Here is a 19735-nt window from a genome sequence, read left to right on the forward strand (position 1 = left end):
ATACTGTGTATATAAGGAAGCTTTGAGGGATATCATATTGTGTATATCGGAGCTCTCGAGGCCATCATACTGTGTATATAAGGAAGCTTTGAGGGATATCATATTGTGTATAGCGGAGCGCTGGAGGCCATCATACCGTGTATATAAGGAAGCTTTGAGGGATATCATATTGTGTACAGCGGAGCTCTCGAGGCCATCATATTGTGTATATAAGGAAGCTTTGAGGGATATCATATTGTGTATAGCGGAGCTCTGGAGGCCATCATACTGTGTATATAAGGAAGCTTCGAGGGATATCATATTGTGTATAGCGGAGCTCTGGAGGCCATCATACCGTGTATATAAGGAAGCTTTGAGGGATATCATATTGTGTATAGCGGAGCTCTGGAGGCCATCATACTGTGTATATAAGGAAGCTTTGAGGGATATCATATTGTGTATAGCGGAGCTCTCGAGGCCATCATATTGTGTATATAAGGAAGCTTTGAGGAATATCATATTGTGTATAGCGGAGCTCTCGAGGCCATCATATTGTGTATAGATATCATATTGTGTTGATGGGGCATCAAACTTGGCTGGGGTCATAACATTATGCTCAAATGGAGTATGCATGGGGCTTCGATTCTCCACAAATTGAATGTCACTTATTGTTCTCTGGAGAGACCCTAGAGCAAAATAAACGTAAATGATGGTCGCAGCCAGAAGTCATGCCATAGCAATAGGATGCTCAGGGTTTCAGTGTGCGGCAGCCGTAAGAAGAGGAGCTGGGGATCATGCAGTGAACAGCGGACATTGGAGGTGGCCAGCCTGCTACCATTTTGCTGAATTCGTGGAGGGCAAATTACAACAAAATTTGAATTCTGGAAAACAAGTATTTTTGCAATATTTGAGTAAAAGTAAATTCCACTTTAATATATATTTGCCTAACTGTAGTGATCATTTGATGACTGATCTGACCGGCAAGAGAGTCGAATCTTAATATTGTGCATCTTACAGCAATATCCTAAGATACCAGGCGAAAATTAGTTTTGGTCTGAAAAGACCCTTTAATGATAAGGCATTGGTTTTATAAGGTGGGCATTCAGACACAATTCCTCTGGTGGGCTCAATGTTTCCTAGACCAATACTGATTACATTGTATATCATTTTAAGTAATTTATTTACCTATCAACGTGTATTCAAGAAGGTTACATTAAAATGATGGTAACTCTAAACCATATGACTTTTAGCAGTATAAGAAGCCGTGCCTGCGAGCTAATTCCCGTTTTTCACTACCTATATACCCTACACTTCCACATCACTCAATGTCATTAGATAAATATAGTTTGTCAAAAACATACTCCTTATTTAACAGGCATAATGAAAACTGCAGCGCTCAGCATCTGAGAGAAGGTGTACACCGAAATGATTCTGTATGCGTACAGGAACATTAAAAATGCATGGCTACTAAATTGCTACAGGTTTAGTAGATATTTCACATCTCATATATCATTTACAAGCTGGTGTACTTCAGGGTTTGATTTTTTATTATGATTTTAACAAAGGTTAACGCACATAGACAGGTCTCCAGACATCCACTACCCAGATATATTTCACCCTCATTCTGGACAATAAACTCTTATTATTATTTATTATGCTTTGCTTAAATAGCGCTATCATACTGCGCAGCATTTACAGATATCATCGCTGTCCCCAATGGGGCTCACAATCTATATTCCCTATCAGTATGTTTTTGGAATGTGGGAGGAAACCAGAGTACCCGGAGGAAACCCACGCAAACTCCTTGCAGATGTTGTCCTTGATGGGATTCGATCCCAGGACTCCAGCGTTGCGAGGCTGCAGTGCTAACCACTGAGCCACCGTGCTGTCCAAACTATAGATAAACTCATACTTGGATATCACGTAAAGGGGGTGTCCAGTTCTAAATGATAAGTCTGCAGTCTCTCTGTGGGACTGAAGATTTATTAATTCCCCCAGCGCATGCACGGTGTGCTGTGGGGTTTCGCCGCTTTCTGAGTCGGAGCCAGACAGTACGTATGCATTATGCAAACTCCGCACCAAAGCCCGTCTAGTGATGAGACCGTCCAATGGGCATGGCTAACTATTCATCTTGGCCAATGCAAGTGTATGGAGCGAGGCTGCACCCACAAGTCAGGTTCCAGCCGGGAGTATAGATAACATCCCGACTCAGAAACCGGCGAATAATCACAAAGTACAGTACATGCGCTGCGGGGATTCCTAAGTCTACAGCAACACAGAGTGACTGCAGACTTATCGTTTTGGACTGGACAACCCCCCTTAGCTAGAGTTTTTCTTTTTGAACATTGTAACTTTAAGATCAGCAACAATTGATGAAATCGTCATGAAAAAATCCAAATACACAATAAAGACTATAGATTTGTACCTACAACAGCATATACAGCATTTCATCTTTATCAGCCCAGTAATCACACCTTATAAATAATTGTTTGTGAGGTCAAACAGGACTAAAACACAACTAAAAAACAGGGTAACGTTTTATTAAACAGCACCACACCTATCATTGGGATGTGTGTAGTATTGCAGTAAAGCAAGACTCAGAACTAATATATCATGGCACATTCCCCCCTATCTGTCATCACAGAACTACCTGTTGTTTAAGTCATGTTTGATGCTATTTTTTTTATTATGTTGCAACTTTTAGACTGACCACTAGGCCTAAAATTAGACTCCTTCCTGCTAATGGGCAAATTAACATGGCTGTCATTTTTATTGTACTTCTGGCTTGAAAAAGGCCCTTTTGGGCTGAAACGTTGCTTCACTTGTCTACCTCAATTGCATTTCACCTTGTGATTTTTAAGGATGGAATAATGGAATAAAGGTTATGGTTTATCCCCATGTTCTTAGTGCCTTGGAATCCTAGACTTTCTATGGCGTTGTAGTAAAAACTAAGTAATTAGAGTAAAAGTCATTATAATGGTGGGCGGGTGCAGTGACCGACATCTATTGTGAATAGTGGATTCTGTATTATTTACTTTTTATAGAGATGTTATCTGTAACTGTTTTCCTGTCTATGATGATAATGAGACTGCTGAAAAGTCTTCTGTATAAGACAGGAAATGTAAGTCTAATATACAATGTAATGTGTGAAAATTGCAAGATTTTGGTTTTGTTTTATACTTTTAAATATATAGATATGGAAAATTAAAATAGAAAACCTACATATAACATAAAAAATGTGTGTTTACACTAATTTAAATTGATGGATTATTCATAGGGATGAGCGAACCTGAACTTAGTGTCCGGTGCTGATCTCCGAACTTGGACTTGTCCTGGAAGTCAGGTCACACTTCGTACCAACGCATTTCGGAAATGTCGGTTTCCATCTTCAGATCTTCTTCCTACTTGTCTTTGTCCCAAAAACCCAGTGCCAAGTGGATTTGCCACATAACTTGCTGTTTGTGAAGTAGTCAGCGCCATTGTGGACACACTGAAATTACTTGCATTGAACATAAAAACCCGATTTAAACACGAGGTCAATTATTGACCTCACATTCCCTTAAATCTTACCTTTGTCTGTTGTAATATTGTATCCTAAATCTTTGAAATTGTATTCCTCCTTCACATACAGTTTCTTGAAGCCTTTTTTGGACTTGAAACACACAGTATTGACTTGCATTTATATTTTATGTTATTTTTTTGCTTGTAAAAAAGTCTTTAAAAAATGCCATCAATAGTAAAAAAAAGCACAAACGCAACAATAAAGTAATAAAAACATACGGTTTGTATTGTATTTTTAGTTCCCTATTGACTGCCTGTTATCACTTGCCTGCACTGTTTTAAGCAAACACTGCAGGAAAAACTAGGCAGCCCTACAAAGGTACGATGTTTTCTCCCTTTAGAGGCATTGTTTCTATTGAAGAATACATTGTCTCATCCCGGTACCATACGGTGGCATAAGAGGAGTCTATGGATAAGTAAAAGTAACGTAAAAAATTGTTTCCTACAGATGCAGAACAAATTCCTGATAGGGACTATGCATGCCATCCCACAGCGTACAATGCACGTTGGAACATTTCTTTTTTATTATGTTATTTTAGGTTATTTTCATTTCTTATTTCCAAACACGAGGAAGTGTCGATTTTATGAAAACATTATATTCTAGAAGTAAATTTCCTCCGATATTACAAAACGCTCAGTCTTCGTTCCCTTATGACTCAGCGGTGGAGGAGCGCAGTTTCTCCGACATTTGTCTCTTCCTCTAGTCTTGCTGCCCACCCATATTTCTCGTCGGGATTATATCGGTGGTCTGTGTGTTTACTCGCGGTATTTGTGTAACTGCCAGTTTCTGAAAGTGAATGTGTCCCTTGGATATTGCGTTGATTTTCCCTTGGAAAGCTCTCCGCAGTTTTTAATAATGAAAACATCCATTTCGACAATGCCGCCACGGCTCCTATTTTTTTTTTTTTAAAGCAATGCTCCCAATCTGTTCCTGGCACTAATACCGCGTGAAAATAGATGGGTACTGTTGCCTTGTGGCCCATTCTCTAGGAATCTGAAAGTCATTCTTAGGCACTAAAGGGTTTGATAAATGGGATCTTGAAAACATGTGTTCTAACGCAGACAGTGCCAGCAGCGAGCTTATCGACGATATATCAATCCTTTTGCTCTTTTGAAGAATGATATTTGCTACCAAAAGAGGCTTACGGCAGTGTTAATATTATACTTGCTTTAAAAAATCCACTTTTCAACGTAGAACAGAGAAAAATAAAATGTCTGATGGCTGTTTCTTTACATTCAAGAGTCATAAGCCAGTGAGTAATCTCATCAGCTTTAGAAATCCTGTAGACACTGTGAAAACTTCAAAAGAAGTGTGAAGTCTCTTGGAGAAGACCATCTATTTATCAGACCAGATTCCGGTGACAATTTTTCAGTTCTACCATAATATTTTCCATCCTGGACATCTTGTTTTATAAGACCGCTTCCTTAGAAAAATTTTAACAAAATTTTGCAAAAAAAAATGTATTTTAAGAATTAATTGAATAAGGAAAAAGGATTTTAGCTCCTAAAATTTCAGAATTCCCTGGGGACACTCCAGTAGGAGAATATGGTGAAATAGAAGCGAATGACCAGGGAAATAAAGGTATGGTCCACAACTTTAACACTGATGGCCTATCAAATCAATAGGGAGTGAATGTGCAGTACCCAGCCGCGGCCACTATACAGTAGATGGAGCTGTGCTGTGCACCTCAGTAACTGGACAACAGCTGATCGACGGGGTAGTCGGGTGTCACACCCCCACCGATAAGACATTGATGACCTACCTGAGGATAGGCCATCAATGATAAAATAGTAGACAACCTCTTTAAAGGTTTTTTCTTACCAAAGTACAGTAGCACAGTGGAATTTTCTTCAATTTTTAGGCGAAGATGAGATGTGACCAATGATGAATGTTATTGACCACTTGGAGACAAGGCACAAAGATTAGGGTCATTTATGGAGTGTCACTTTAAGCAGAGGTGTCAAACTGCATTCCTTGAGGGCCGCCAACAGGTCATGTTTTCAGGATTTCCTTGTATTGCACAGGTGATAATTTAATCACCTGCACAGAATGATTCCAGCTCCTTGTGGAATGCTAAGGAAATCCTGAAAACATGACCTGTTGGCGGCCCTCGAGGAATGCAGTTTGACACCTCTGACTTTAAGAGTAATCGTTGTTTGCATTTTTTTCCATACATCAATAGTACGCGTGAAAATAAGAAACTTTGTAACATATTCTGTTTGTGCAATCTGCTTCTTTCTCCTCTTGAACAGATCATTCATTACACAGTCACTTCTTTACTCATGTCTCTGCTCTTAAGTCGATCTCACTTTACATATTATCACAAAATAATCAGCAGAATATACTACATTTTTATTTGCAAAATAGACTTTTTTATGTAAATCTATTGTCTAGCTCCAAAAGATGTAAATTTCATAAGCAAAAAATGTCAACAGAATTTAGATAGAAATAGTGACAAAGAGATACATTTGGGAAGCTACGGTGTTCACTAAGAAATAAATGATACAGTCATTCTGACATGGCTTTTTCTCAGTAAGCACAACAGCCTAATAAGGTCCAATATATTTATTTTATTAATGAACACAGTTTGTATTGTGAATTCTGGTGACATTTCCACTTTAACATAGGTATAGCTGATTTTGACGATATATAATTAATATTCACTTACTTCAGACCATCATCTCTTAGTCAGTGCCGAGAAGTTTCAAACAATATTTCCACCATGAGGAAGCTGACAGATATGTGTATTATGCGGATATCCTATTTATGTCAGAATGCATCATGCAATGCAAGGGTGGACAACCTGTGGCCTGATCACCATATCTGGCCCACATAAGAATTCTGTGTGGCTCCCAGCCATCTGGTATGCTTGCATATGTGTGGTTACCTAAATCCATACCTGACTGTGGCCTAGGAAAGCTGTCATTGACAGATATGGAACCTGGAGTGTGCTGGACTGTAGGTTGTGTCAATGACAGTCCAGTCATCCAGTCTGATCCTGGGGCGTGCTGGGCTGTCAGCATTTTGATTGACAGCCCTGCTGCTTGATCTGGTTTAGTCTGGTTTTTCCTGAGTCTTTAACCATTTGCAAGCTATTTAGCTGACTAGCTGATAGTAGTCAGTGTCAGTTGTAGCTTTGCCTAAGCTGGATGTGTTTGCTTAACTTTGTGTCTCTTTCCTCTGACCCTGTTGCTGGACTTTGGATTTATCATGACTTCTCTTGTGCATTCCCCTTTCTGCATTTAACGCTCTCTGACTTCAGGTATCTGACCCTACACTTGGCCACTGACTCTCCATTTGCTGTACTCCCTGGTTTTGCCATATCCTCCTGGCACTTGACCCCGGACTGTTTCCTGACCACACCTCTGTACTACAAGACCTTCTGACTACCCTGTCTCACGACTTGCCTGCATCACATAATGTCTCAGTGTTGGTATTATCATTCTCTAATTTTTATTGAGACCCTTGGGAGTGATTCCATGTGGCATTAAGGTTGTACTTTTCAAATGTAATACCTCACTTCCCCTGCAGGAGTGCTGCAGTTAAATTGAACACTTGTTGAGAGGTTCTTCTAAAAATTTATATCTGACGACTAATTCTAACTAAGTTTCTAATGTAGACATCCCCCTTTAAAAAAAATATTATTGGGTTCTAATTTTTTAGTTTTTCAGCAATTGAAGTACTTGAACATTTATTTTTTATTTTTGTGTTTTAGGTGTCATCTGTCTAATCTCGGTCAAAATTTGGTAGCACAGATGACGTAAGATTTTTGCTATTGTTTTATTACAAGTGAATGTTAGGAATGTTTAATATATTACACATCATGATAATTATAGGTTACAATAATTATGTAGGTTTCTATTCATGTGAAAATACGTGCACACGCACTAAATCATATGTATACACCCAACCGCTCGCAAGGCTATAGTGGGATTTGAAATTGATATACAAATCCTGGTGTAGGCGACCACTATCCTCAATACACTGATTACTCAGCAGAGATTTCCAGCAGATATGTAAGAAACAGAGTACAGAAATTGTAAAATGCTTACCATAAACAGAGCTATCTAGAGAATGAATTGAGGACCGGGAATAACCTTGAAAAGAAAAGATAAATGGGCTGGCTTTATGGGCCAATTGGTCTTTATCTGCCATCAAAAGTCTGTTTCCACGTATTTATTTGTGCTCTGTATCGGGTATGAGGCATTTCAGCTTGAAACCGTTAGTCAGTGCGATCCTGCAGGGGCATTATTTCTGCTCGTATTAATTAAACATCCTTTGATTGGTGATCTAGGAGGCAGTAAAAATGATGTATGCGCCAAGATCTGCCGGAACTTAATGTGGCTTGAAATTGCATAATGGATCTGCTTAAATGATTTGCTTGAAAATGTACACATCATAAAAAGGATGCATCAGCATTCCGACTTTAATACTAAAGATAATTAAACAAAAAACATGCACATATATAAATATATATATAAATATATAAATATATATATGTGCGTAGGTCTCTTCTATTTCACACAGAATGAATTTAAAATAAAACGCAGGCAATCTGATCTGTGCAGAGAGCGGGATCGCAGCACATTTATCTCTACACTGTAAACAGCAGAGAGAAGATCGAAATCTTATCCATTAGGGGCGCAAAAATTGGGACTGGGAATTAGCATCATCCATTGTTTCTTTATATCTTATAATGATTTATGTACAATGTGACAAAATAAAAACACTATTTTCTCTTTTCTGTGCTCCGGAAATGATAGAGCTAAAATTACCATACCTTACAGACAGGTAGGAACAGTGTGAAATTAGACTTGTTGAGCTCATAAGTATGTTTGTGTTAACAATTTCTTTTCCAGAATGTTAACCCATCAATATTAAAGGGAATCCGGCAACAGGTATTTTCCTATATCTTCTGAAGACATCAGCTGTAGGGGTTAAAACACAGATTTCAGGGATGTGTCACTTATTAGGCTTTGTGCTGTTCACTTACAATGAAGGTTTCAACACTAAGAGATTATCACTGCCAGGACCACAGTGCACATGAGCCCTGGTCCGACCACGCCCTCTCTTCTGATTAGCAGCTCACTGTCAATTGACAATGTACATAGAAAGTTGTGAGGAGGACGGGGGCAGCTTTTGAGCTCTGCTACATGCTATATCCAAGAACTTTGCTTGTGTCACAGCTGTTGCACTCAGTAAACTAAGTTATTCATCGCTAGAATCAGGGTCTCTTTTCCTATATCATGCTGCTCTCAGGAGGGGTAGCAAAAATCTTAATGTATTTATTTATCCATTTAGCAATAACTTAAAGAGGTTACGTCCCTAGATTTCACATCTCAAACTACATACATTATTAAATAGATCTCTTACACCTGATGAAGCTGGTGTGCTTATTTTGGAAAAATCAGAAAGACTGTACAATCCTGATATTAAGATGAACGTTTTATGAGTTCAACGCTAGCACATTTTATCAGATACTGAAAACTTTTTTTAAAGATCTATGCAGCCATGTGACATGAATTATTAACCCCTTCATGACCTTGGGATTTTTTGTTTTTCCGTGTTCATTTTTCACTCCCCTCCTTCCCAGAGCAATAACTTTTTAATTTTTCTGTCAATTTAGCCATGTGAGGGCTTATTTTTTGCGGGACGAGTTGTACTTTTGAACGACATCATTGGTTTTAGCATGTCTTTTACTAGAAAACAGGAAAATAATTCCAAGTGCAGTGAAATTGCAAAAAAAGTGCAGTCCCACACTTGTTTTTTGTTTGGCTTTTTTCCTAGGTTCACTAAATGCTAAAACTGACCAGACACTATGATTCTTCAGGTCAGTACGAGTTCATAGACACCTAACATGACTAGGTTATTTTTTACCTAAGTAGTGAAAAAAAATTCCAAACTTTGCTAAAAAAAAAAAAATTGCACCATTTTCCGATACCCATAGCGTCTCCATTTTTCATAATCTGGGGTCGATTGAGGGCTTATTTTTATTTAGCAGTGCCTTTACAATAGCTGCTTGCTTTAAATTGCTAATACTGGTCTCTCCTATTTGCAGCTCAGGACACCCAAGCCTTCTCATCTGTATATTAACTGTTTCCATCTCTTCAACCAATGGAACCAAAATAGTTTCATTAATCTAATGCGGAGCTTTTCAGTCCATGAATCCATGTGATCCAAAATTTGACGGTTCATTGTTACTCTTGCCCAGATCTCTTCTGCTGCTTGCTTGGAGCCAAGATCTGCCTCATCCTTGTGTGCAGAGGGAGCTTGAGACATGCATGCCAGCTGGTATTGGTACTTCCTGAGAGTGTGAGCATAATCTCCCATGGCTGTAATTCTAGAAGGTTGGGCTGTTTGATGTTGAGCTGGATTCTGGACTCCTCAGCTGAGAACGCTGTTGCTTTTCTTCTTCACCGTGGATGAATGTATCCCGTAATTTTAGATCGGTCATGCAGTCATCCTTTCCAGCTGATGAACTATAAGCAAATGGTGATGAACGATCACTGAATCCAGTGGACCAAGACTACTAGGGTATGGTGGTGACCCTGGTGAAGGGCTAAAGTTTTGCATCTTGGTGTAACTACTGTTTGTGGAGTAGGGTACTGCTGTAGCAAACGTACTGCCACTGTTTGGTAGCAGACCTTGCATTGGGCGGCTGTATCCACTGATGAAGCTAGAGGAAAATTTGGGACTGGTGCTAGGTGAACGTGATGGACTGTAGCTCAGTACACTTTGGCCTTGTATACTTGGTGAAGGTGTGGATGCTGGTATTACACTTTTAGTAATATCCTTTGGTGGAGTATGCACATATGAATGCTGTACTCCAAGAAGTTTTTGTAAGGAAGGGCTTAGACTAAGATTTGGTGATGTCATAGTATATTTGAAACATCTCCAAAAATCAACCAACGCATTCAGACTAAATAATAAAGCAAATGCCAGTTCAATGTACCATAAGAGCCAGCAAGAAATGTTATAATATGTACTAAATATTTTCCCAGTCATTTCTGTATAAATCATTCCTGACAGAGACAAATTCAAGAGCCCCCAGGCTAAGACAACATTGCGACCATACACCTCTCTTCTCATCATGATGGCTGAATCAATAAATGATGTAGACGGATTTTCCTGCGCAGTCTTCACTCCCAGCATGGGATCCAGGAAGGGACTGTTCTTGCTACTGTCAGCCATGATGAGAGGTTAAGAGCAGCTACATGCGTCAGTCACGACTTAGAAAGATAGGACGTTAAAAGAAAAGTTTCCTTCACACAGTTAATTGGTAAAACCGATAGAGGAAAGCTCCGGTAACCATCATGGTCCTGCTCCACTGCTTGGTACAGACAGGACCCGTGGACATTAGAGAACTTCCTGCCGACCGGTGACTGCTGGCATGGAGCGCTGCTGTGGGTGTGATGTCAGAATCACATGACTCAATTTTTTATTTTTAATAGAGAAAAAATGGGATGATTCGAATTTTTACACTTTTTAAAACATTTTTTTATTTTAATTTGTTTGTTAGTGCTTTTAGGAGACTTGAATCTGTGATCATTCGATCGTTTTTACTATATATAGTATATACAGTATTGCAGTACATAGAGAAATTGCGGTTCTCAGGCCAGCCGATACTGAGTTTCATTGGAGGACCAAAATGACACTGTTGTGGTCTTCAGCAGCCATGGTGACTGTTGTGAATTAGACTTTTTTGGCTCCCTCTTGTGGTCATTAGTGATATGACTCTGGGATTGTCTTTCCTCAGTTTGGCACCCACCTGGGTCGTTAGTCCAGGGGTGTTGCTATATGAACTTCCTGAATTCTCAGTCTGGTGCCTGGCATCGTTGTAATCAGTTCTTTCTGTTTGCTCCTGTCTGCTGGTCCTGGTTCGTGCATAATTAAGCTAAGTCCTGCTTCCTTGTTTTTTGGTTATTTGTATTGCTATTATTTTTTGTCCAGCTTGTACTAAATTGATTCCTGATTTTGCTGGAAGCTCTAGGGGGCTGGTATTCTCCCCCCGGGCCGTTTGACGGTTCGGGGGTTCTTGAATATCCAGCGTGGAAACTTTGATAGGGTTTTTGCTGACCGTATAAGTCATCTTACTATATTCTGCTATTAGTCAGTGGGCCTCTCTTTGCTAAATACCTAGTTCATTCTTACGTTTGTCTTTTCTTCTTACCTCACCGTTATTATTTGTTGGGGGCTTGTATCCAACTTTTGGGGTCTTTTCTCTGGAGGCAAGAAAGGTCTATCTTTTCCCTTCTAGGGTTAGTTAGTTCTCCGGCTGGCGCGAGACGTCTAGAACCAACGTAGGCACGTTCCCCGGCTGCTGCTATTTGTGGTGCTAGGATTAGATATACGGTCAGCCCAGTTACCACTGCCCTATGAGCTGTTTTTTTGTATTTGCAGACTTAGAATTTATTTCTGAGACCCTCTGCCATTGGGGTCACAACAGGTGACCCACTGGCTCCCCGCAATTGAGTCTCTGGGAGCCAATGTAAGTCGGTGACCGCGTGCATCGGCAGTGATGTTATTTCAATGTCAGTGTGAGAGATTAACAGAGGCATTTAAGTGGTTAAACTGCAGCTATCAGAGACATCTCCAGTCGCTGCAGTTACCAGCATATGCCAGATAACTAACAGTCAGTGTCTGCCTGGAATGAAGCAGGCTCAGCTCCAAAGACTGCTTCATGCATTCCTTATGGTCTTGTATTTAATGCAATAAGGGTTTTGACTGTATGAGCACAGTGCTATCGAAAAATTGCTTGAAGATTGGGTCACTGGGACCCTTTAAATTGTATCTGCAGTGTAATAACAAATAAAAGATCATTTCTGAAGGAGCATAAGAGATCCGTGTATGGTTTAGTTGTAATTGAAGTCCTAATCCCTTGTAACCTAAAGCCCTTCCCTGCAGTTAAAACCAAAATGTCGCCAGGTACATTCTCTCATTTGTTAAGATTGCTTTGCCTTATGGAAAGAAGTCCTCATTTATTTCTGAATTGTCCTCAAATTGCTTTCTTGGATGCCCCCTCCCTTCTCTAGATCCTTCTCTTTCAAGTGACATTTGCTGCGTTACTGGAGTCTGATTTAAGGCCTTTTATCCGAACCATTGCTTTCTTACTTAACTTTATTGCTTCCAACCCCGTTGGGAAGCTGCTGCGTTACTCATTATCATTCAGACTGGAGCGGGCTAGAGGCAGCGGCACAGCAGCTCCTGCAAGCAGCTCCGGGGCCCCGACTTAAGACGAGACGAACACTTTGCACTATTAATGAACTTGCAAAACTGACTTGGGCATTCAGTCCAATATGCGAAAGCAATCATTCATTTTATTGAACCACTGGGGATCAAACCACACTGGGGTCAAACGGCAAGCTGGTGATGGTAAAGTTAGCACCAGTTCATTTTTGTAAAGCGCTGTGGATATGTTGGTGCTACATAAACAAAGATTATTATTATTCCCATTTTCAACTCCTCCATCTGCTGTGATGTTATGCATTTTCACTGTTTGCTTCTTGAACAATAAAACTTATACAGCTCTCAAACAGAAGGGTCAATATTATATTCTATTTATTTGTAGCCTTTGTTTCAGCTGTACTGTTCCCTAAGAGTGCTGTCACATAGCATTCCAACACCTGTTCGGTAGCCTCGTCTTAACCCCCCGCAAATCGGGGGTTCGTAGACTATAATGGTGCCGGCAGGGGGAATGTGCACCACTACTCTATCTTACTGTCTGCGGCTCTGATATCAAATTGACAGCACTATAACCAATAACTGAACCATCAACTCTGGCAGAACTGCCGAACTCACTATTTGGCAATAACCGAAGAGTGTCGGAAACTCGACCCTCGACCTGGGAAGGTTGAATAAAGAAATGTTTTGCTTTTTTTTTTTTTAAACAACATGTAGCCAGGGGCCAGGGGTCTTCTGAAAATGGAAAACCCCTTTAAGCTTTTATAAATCAAGCAAATCTTTTGTCCATTTTCAATGTTAAAGGGAACCTGTCACCCCCAAAAACGAAGGTGAGCTAAGCCCACCAGCATCAGGGGCTTATCTACAGCATTCTGTAATGCTGTAGATAAGCCCCCGATGTATTCTGAAAGATGAGAGAAAGAGGTTATATTATACTCACCCAGGGGCGGTCTCGGTCACGGTCCGATCTGATGGGTGTCGCGGTCCGGTCCGGCACCTCCTATCTTCATCAGATGACGTCCTCTTCTTGTCTTCACCCTGCGGCTCCGGCGCAGGCGTACTTTGTCTGCCCTGTTGAGGGCAGAGCAAAGTACTGCAGTGCGCAGGCGCCGGGCCTCTCTGACCTGCAGCGTAAAGACAAGAAGAGGACGTCATCGTAAGAAAATGGGAGGCCCCGGACCGCGACGCCAATCTGATTGGACCGCCCGCCCAGGTGAGTATAATCTAACCTCTTTTTCTCATCTTTCAGGTTACATCGGGGGCTTATCTACAGCATTACAGAATGCTGTAGATAAGCCCCTGATGGCGGTGGGCTTAGCTCAACTTCCATTTTGGGGTGACAGATTCCCTTTAAACTATTATGTCCTCTAACATATCAAACATGGTTACAAAATATGACCCATTAACAGTATCTAGTCTGCTTGTTAACAGATTCCAGGTTGCAAAAGTAAATACTACAAGAAATCGATAGGACCTGTAAAAATTGAGGAAGATATATTCCAAATAAGTGACATTTCATATGTATGCACTTTAAAGCTATGGTTAATCTCAGGCAGATCTTTCAATGTTAATATCCAAAATATCTTTGCAGGGATAATCCTTGGTCCCCTGTTAGCACATTGCAATACACAAATGTCTCCATCTGCTGTCTTTATACCAATACACACAGACACATATGGTTATATCTGTTAACAGACAATTGCTGCTGGCGGACGCCTGTGGAACATCAGAACCTATCACAGGACTCAATCACATATTTATGTGCACATCTATTTGATTAGATTGTAAAAACAAATATATGTTCTTGCCAGTGCGCTTATCTTTGCAGAATTTCTATTTACAGATTGGAATTAATAACTCAGCAAGGCACCTTAATCTATCTACATGATAATAATGTATGACATTATATTTCTGACAAACTGTAAGCAAGCGCTATGTCTGTGTCCTTGAAGACCAGGAAATTACCAGTCATAACTAGGGATGAGCGGACCAATGGATATTCAGGTTCATCGGGTTCGAACAATTTTTAATTCAAAGTTCAGTTTCAGTATTATTATTATTATTATTATTAATAAACCTTTTTTTAGCGTCATTTATTCCATGTGAAAAGGGGCAAATATAGACAAGTACAATAAACATGATCAAAAACAAGGTACACAAAAGTACAGAAGGAGAGAGGACTCTGCCCGCGAGTTCTCACAGTCTACACCAGAACTCTACCTGAACTTGAACCCTATAGATGTCAATGGGTACCCAATGTTTGGTGCTGTAAAATGGTTGTTGTAAGGGCTAGAGGCCTGCCAAAGGAAGGAGAGTACCCCACAGAGACTCTTGATCTCCACTAAAATGGACTTCTGTAACTATTTATTGACTTACTGATATAGTTTCATTAACTCCACAGCGCTTTACAGACTTTATTGGCACTGTCCCCAATGAGGTTCACAATCTGAATTCCCTATCAGTATGTCTTTGGAGTGTTGGAGTAAACCCATGCATTCCTGTGGAGAACAGACAAATTCCTTGCAGATTTTTTCCTTGGTGGGATTTGAACCCACAACCCCAGCATGGCAAGAGTGTAGTGCTAACCACTGAGTCACCATGCTGCCCTAACTATTGAGCCCCTTCTAAGCATAGGCCTTCAGAATGCTGTAGCATACATACAGTATGTATGTGAATGTAAAACCATGGAATTATGAGAATAATAGGAACTATAGAGATGTTAATGTTATGCAAACGATGCAAAAATGGAAACACATTTTTCAAAACTTCTCAATTTATTCAATATCGAGTACAAGCACCACACGCAGCTGCTATCAATGAGATTATTAATAGATATGAGCAGACCCGTGGCAGTTCGGGTTCTGGTACTGTATTCAAACTTAAACCAAAAGCCAAACCCCATTGAAAGCAATGGGATCCCAGACTTTTGTACAGGAAAATTCTCTCTCACTTCCCCTCGACCACCAAACATTGCAACAGACTTCTGACGATTGTTCGTGTTATGTGTTTAGCACTTTAAAGTTTGGGTCTGCTCATCCCTAGTTATTAATGGTTGTCTGAGGAATGTTCTGCCACACTGAATGCACTTTTACAAATCATCAAGATCTGCTTCTTGCAGTGTACTTTGCAATGACGTCCGAGATGTGCTCAATGGGAGACTTGTCAACCACGTGAAAATTTATACATCGTACTATAATAATAATAATAATAAACTTTATTTATATAGCGCCAACATATTCCGCAGCGCTTTACAGTTTAACAGTTTCAAACAACAATCATAGGTAACAATGTTAGCAATACAATAATACAGTAAAGCAAAATAAGACGACCCTGCCCGTGAGAGCTTACAATCTACAATGAGGTGGGGGGAGATACAAAGTACAGGAGTGTATTTACAATGATGTATTTACAATGATGGTCCAGCCATCTTCAGGGGGTGGGGGATAGATGGAGATAGTGAAAGGGCTACACACACACAAACATAAAATGACCTTGATTAGTTAATGTGGTAGGCCGCTCTGAACAAATGTGTTTTGAGGGAGCGCCTAAAACTATGCAAGTTGTGGATGGTCCTAATATCTTGTGGTAGAGCATTCCAGAGGTTTGGCACAGCACGGGAGAAGTCTTGGAGTCGGGAGTGGGAGGTACGGATTAATGCCGGTTAGTCGAAAGTCATTTGCAGAGCGCAGCGGTCGGTTAGGCCGATAGACCGAAATGAGGGAGGAGATGTATGGAGGTGCTGCACTGTGGAGAGGTTTATGGGTGAGAACAAGAACTTTGAATTGTATCCTGTAATGAATGGGCAGCCAGTGTAATGACTGGCGAAGAGCGGACACGTCCGAGTAACTATTAGCTAGATAGACAACCCTGGCTGCTGCATTAAGGATAGACTGGAGAGGGGAAAGTCGAGTAAGGGGGAGGCCAATTAATAGAGCATTGCAGTAGTCCAGGCGGGAGTGGATCGGGCGACAGTGAGGGTTTTTCTTGTCTCCATGGTAAGAAAAGGGCGGATTCTAGAGATGTTCTTTAGGTGTAAGTGGCACAAGCGGGCAAGAGATTGTATATGGGATGTGAAGGAGAGATCAGAGTCAAACAAAACACCCAGACAGCGCGCCTGCTGCCGGGGTGTTATTATGGTGCCACCCACGGAGAGGGAAATGTCAGATTTAGGGAGGTTAGTAGAAGGCGGGATCAGAAGAAGTTCAGTTTTGGAGAGGTTGAGTTTCAGATAGAGAGCGGACATGATGTCAGAGACGGCGGACAGACAGTCAGTGGCGTTCTGTAGTACAGCGGGGGGTAAGGTCAGGGGATGACGTGTATAGTTGTGTGTCATCAGCATATAGATGGTACTGAAAGCAAAATCTGCTGATGGTCTGTTCAATTGGGGCTGTGTAGAGGGAGAAGAGAAGGGGGCCAAAAACTGAGCCCTGGGGTACCCCGACAGTGAGAGGAAGAGGAGATGAAGTGGAACCAGAGAAGAGAACACTGAAGGAGCAGTCAGAAAGATAGGAGGAGAACCAGGAGAGAGCAGTGTCCTTAATGCCTAATGACTGGAGCCTAGAGAGTAGGAGAGGGTGGTCAACAGTGTCAAAAGCTGCAGAAAGGTCGAGAAGAATGAGTAGAGAGTGGTCCCCATTACATTTTGCTGTCAGAAGGTCATTGGTCACCTTGATGAGTGCAGTTTCTGTCGAATGTAGGGGGCGAAAACCGGACTGTGAAGGGTCTAGGATGGAATGAGTGGAGAGGTAGCGGGTAAGGCGGGAGTAGATCAGGCGCTCCAAGAGTTTAGAGATGAAGGTGAGATTGGAGACCGGTCTGTAGTTATTTGGGCAGGATGGGTCGAGGGTTGGTTTTTTTAGTAATGGAGTAATGATAGAGTGTTTGAAGGAGGAGGGGAAAATGCCAGAGGAGAGGGAGAGATTAAAGATTGTGGTTAGGTGAGTTGTGAAAACTGGAGAGAGAGACTGGAGGAGGTGTGAGGGAATGGGGTCAGTAGTGCATGTAGTCGGATGAGAAGAGGAGAGGAGCTTGGAGACTTCTTCTTCTGTGATGGGATCGAATGTGGAAAGTGAGCCAGGGGAGATGCAGGGAGGGATAGGAGTCACTGCACTTGGTGTCTGGGATCGGATTTCCTGACGGATATTGTCTATTTTCTCTATAAAGTGGGAGGCCAGGTCATCAGCACAAATGTCTGTCATAGGGGCTTGTGCTTTTGGCCGGAGGAGGGAGTGAAAGGTGTTAAAAAGTTTCTTGGGGTTGCTGGATAGTGAGGAGATCAGGGTGGTGTAGTAGGTCTGTTTGGCAAGGTGAAGGGCAGAGTTATAGGTTCTTACCATAAATTTGAAGTGTGTGAAGTCTTCTGGTGTGCATGTTTTCCTCCATAAGCGTTCAGCACTCCTAGAGCATCGCTGGAGAAATCGGGTTTGCGATGTGAGCCAGGGCTGTTTCACTCTGTGTTTGGAGGTTCTGAGGATGAGGGGAGCTACTTGTTCAAGGGTGCTTCTAAGAGTGTGATTGTAGTGATGTACAGCCAGATCAGGACATGAAAAAGAAGAGATTGGGGACAATGATGAGTGTAGGGAGTTTGAAAGCGTATGAGGGTTAATGGCATGTAGATTTCTGAATGTGTTGTAGGTAGGAGAGTGCTGGGGTGGGGGAGGAATTTTGAGTGTGAAGGATAGAATGTTGTGGTCAGAGAGGGGAAGCGGTGAGTTATCTAGGTAGGAGATTGAACAGAGCCAGACAAAGACCAGGTCCAGGGTATTACCGTCTTTGTGTGTTTCAGAGGTTGAGAGCTGTGAGAGGCCTAGAGAAGTGGTTAGTGATAGAATCTGGGATGCCGATGTGGAAGTGGGACTGTTAATGGGGATGTTGAAGTCTCCCAGGATAATGGTTGGAAGTTCTGAGGACATGAAGTGCTGCAGCCAGGCTGCGAAGTGGTCCAGGAAGTGGGTGGTTGAGCCTGGGGGCCGGTATATAACCGCTACTCTGAGGGAGAGGGGACAAAAATGACTAAAATTAAAGTATTGGTTTACAGTAGATATAAGTAGCAGAACTAAGAAGTTATTTTTCTGAATGTGATCTGGAATTATTTTGTGTCTAGACAGGAATTAGAACTGGAATTACAAATAACAGTTAATGCGCTAGTTTTTTTTCAGCCAAAATACATGCAAAACTAGTATATACTAGTCAATTTTTGGAACTCCACGAAATGTAGGTAATGAATTTTAAAAAAAGTAGAAATGATTGACAAGACATTAGTTGTTTTTTATTAGATGCAAACTACTCAAAACATATTTAATGGGATGAATGAGCAAATGGGAACAGCACCATTTCAACTATCACCTAAGGCAAGAAAATGACAAGCAAAGCCCTCTCCCAGGGGACAATGCAGTTGATTCTATGATATGTGTCCCCTACCAATGGTGGTAAAATGTTTCTCAATTCATTACGAGTTTTTGTATAAGTTTTTAAAATGAGCTACTTAGTATTGTACAGTCATATTCCTGCTTGCAGTATGTTTGCAGAAAATATTTGTAGATTTAATTATAATAGAACAATTGTGATGTCATCGATGTGATGTCACTATAGATGTAATCTCATCAGAATGTGTATAGTAAAAAATGACGACCTCGTGTAAATAGTCTAAAGGAGAAAACTGACCACAGTAACGAATCAGTGCAGAATTCGCTGTGAATGATTGCTGTTTGCAGCAAGGCTAGTATTTCTGACAAAAGAGAGATGGAGCCCATCGAGTGGTATATAAGTATCGCTATACGCTTTCCATAACACTTATTTTCCTGCTTATCTATTTACATTTCAGCCTGCTCTCTCGCGTCGCTGTGCCACCAAGTAGATCTTGGTCACTTACCCGCATTGAGAGACATTGTAGCTACTGAGCTTTGCACTGAATGCATATGAGACGTGTCACCTTGCTCAACGACCTTATTATTGTCCACAAGGAATTCGCTGCTAGGTTTCATGGTTCGGGGCGCTGCTTTTTGAGTTATATCC

General features: G+C 41.1%; 1 protein-coding gene and 1 pseudogene across 2 annotated transcripts in view; both read right to left on the reverse strand.

The window, feature by feature from the left end:
* Positions 1-19735, reverse strand: part of ERBB4 (erb-b2 receptor tyrosine kinase 4) — a 1241858-nt gene that overhangs the window by 1037551 nt on the left and 184572 nt on the right. The gene's annotated exons all lie outside the window — the stretch shown is intronic.
* On the reverse strand, positions 9501-10945 carry LOC143785101 (transmembrane protein 209 pseudogene; annotated as a pseudogene).

Source organism: Ranitomeya variabilis, chromosome 7 (assembly GCF_051348905.1).
Source record: "Ranitomeya variabilis isolate aRanVar5 chromosome 7, aRanVar5.hap1, whole genome shotgun sequence".
Lineage (NCBI taxonomy): Eukaryota > Metazoa > Chordata > Amphibia > Anura > Dendrobatidae > Ranitomeya > Ranitomeya variabilis.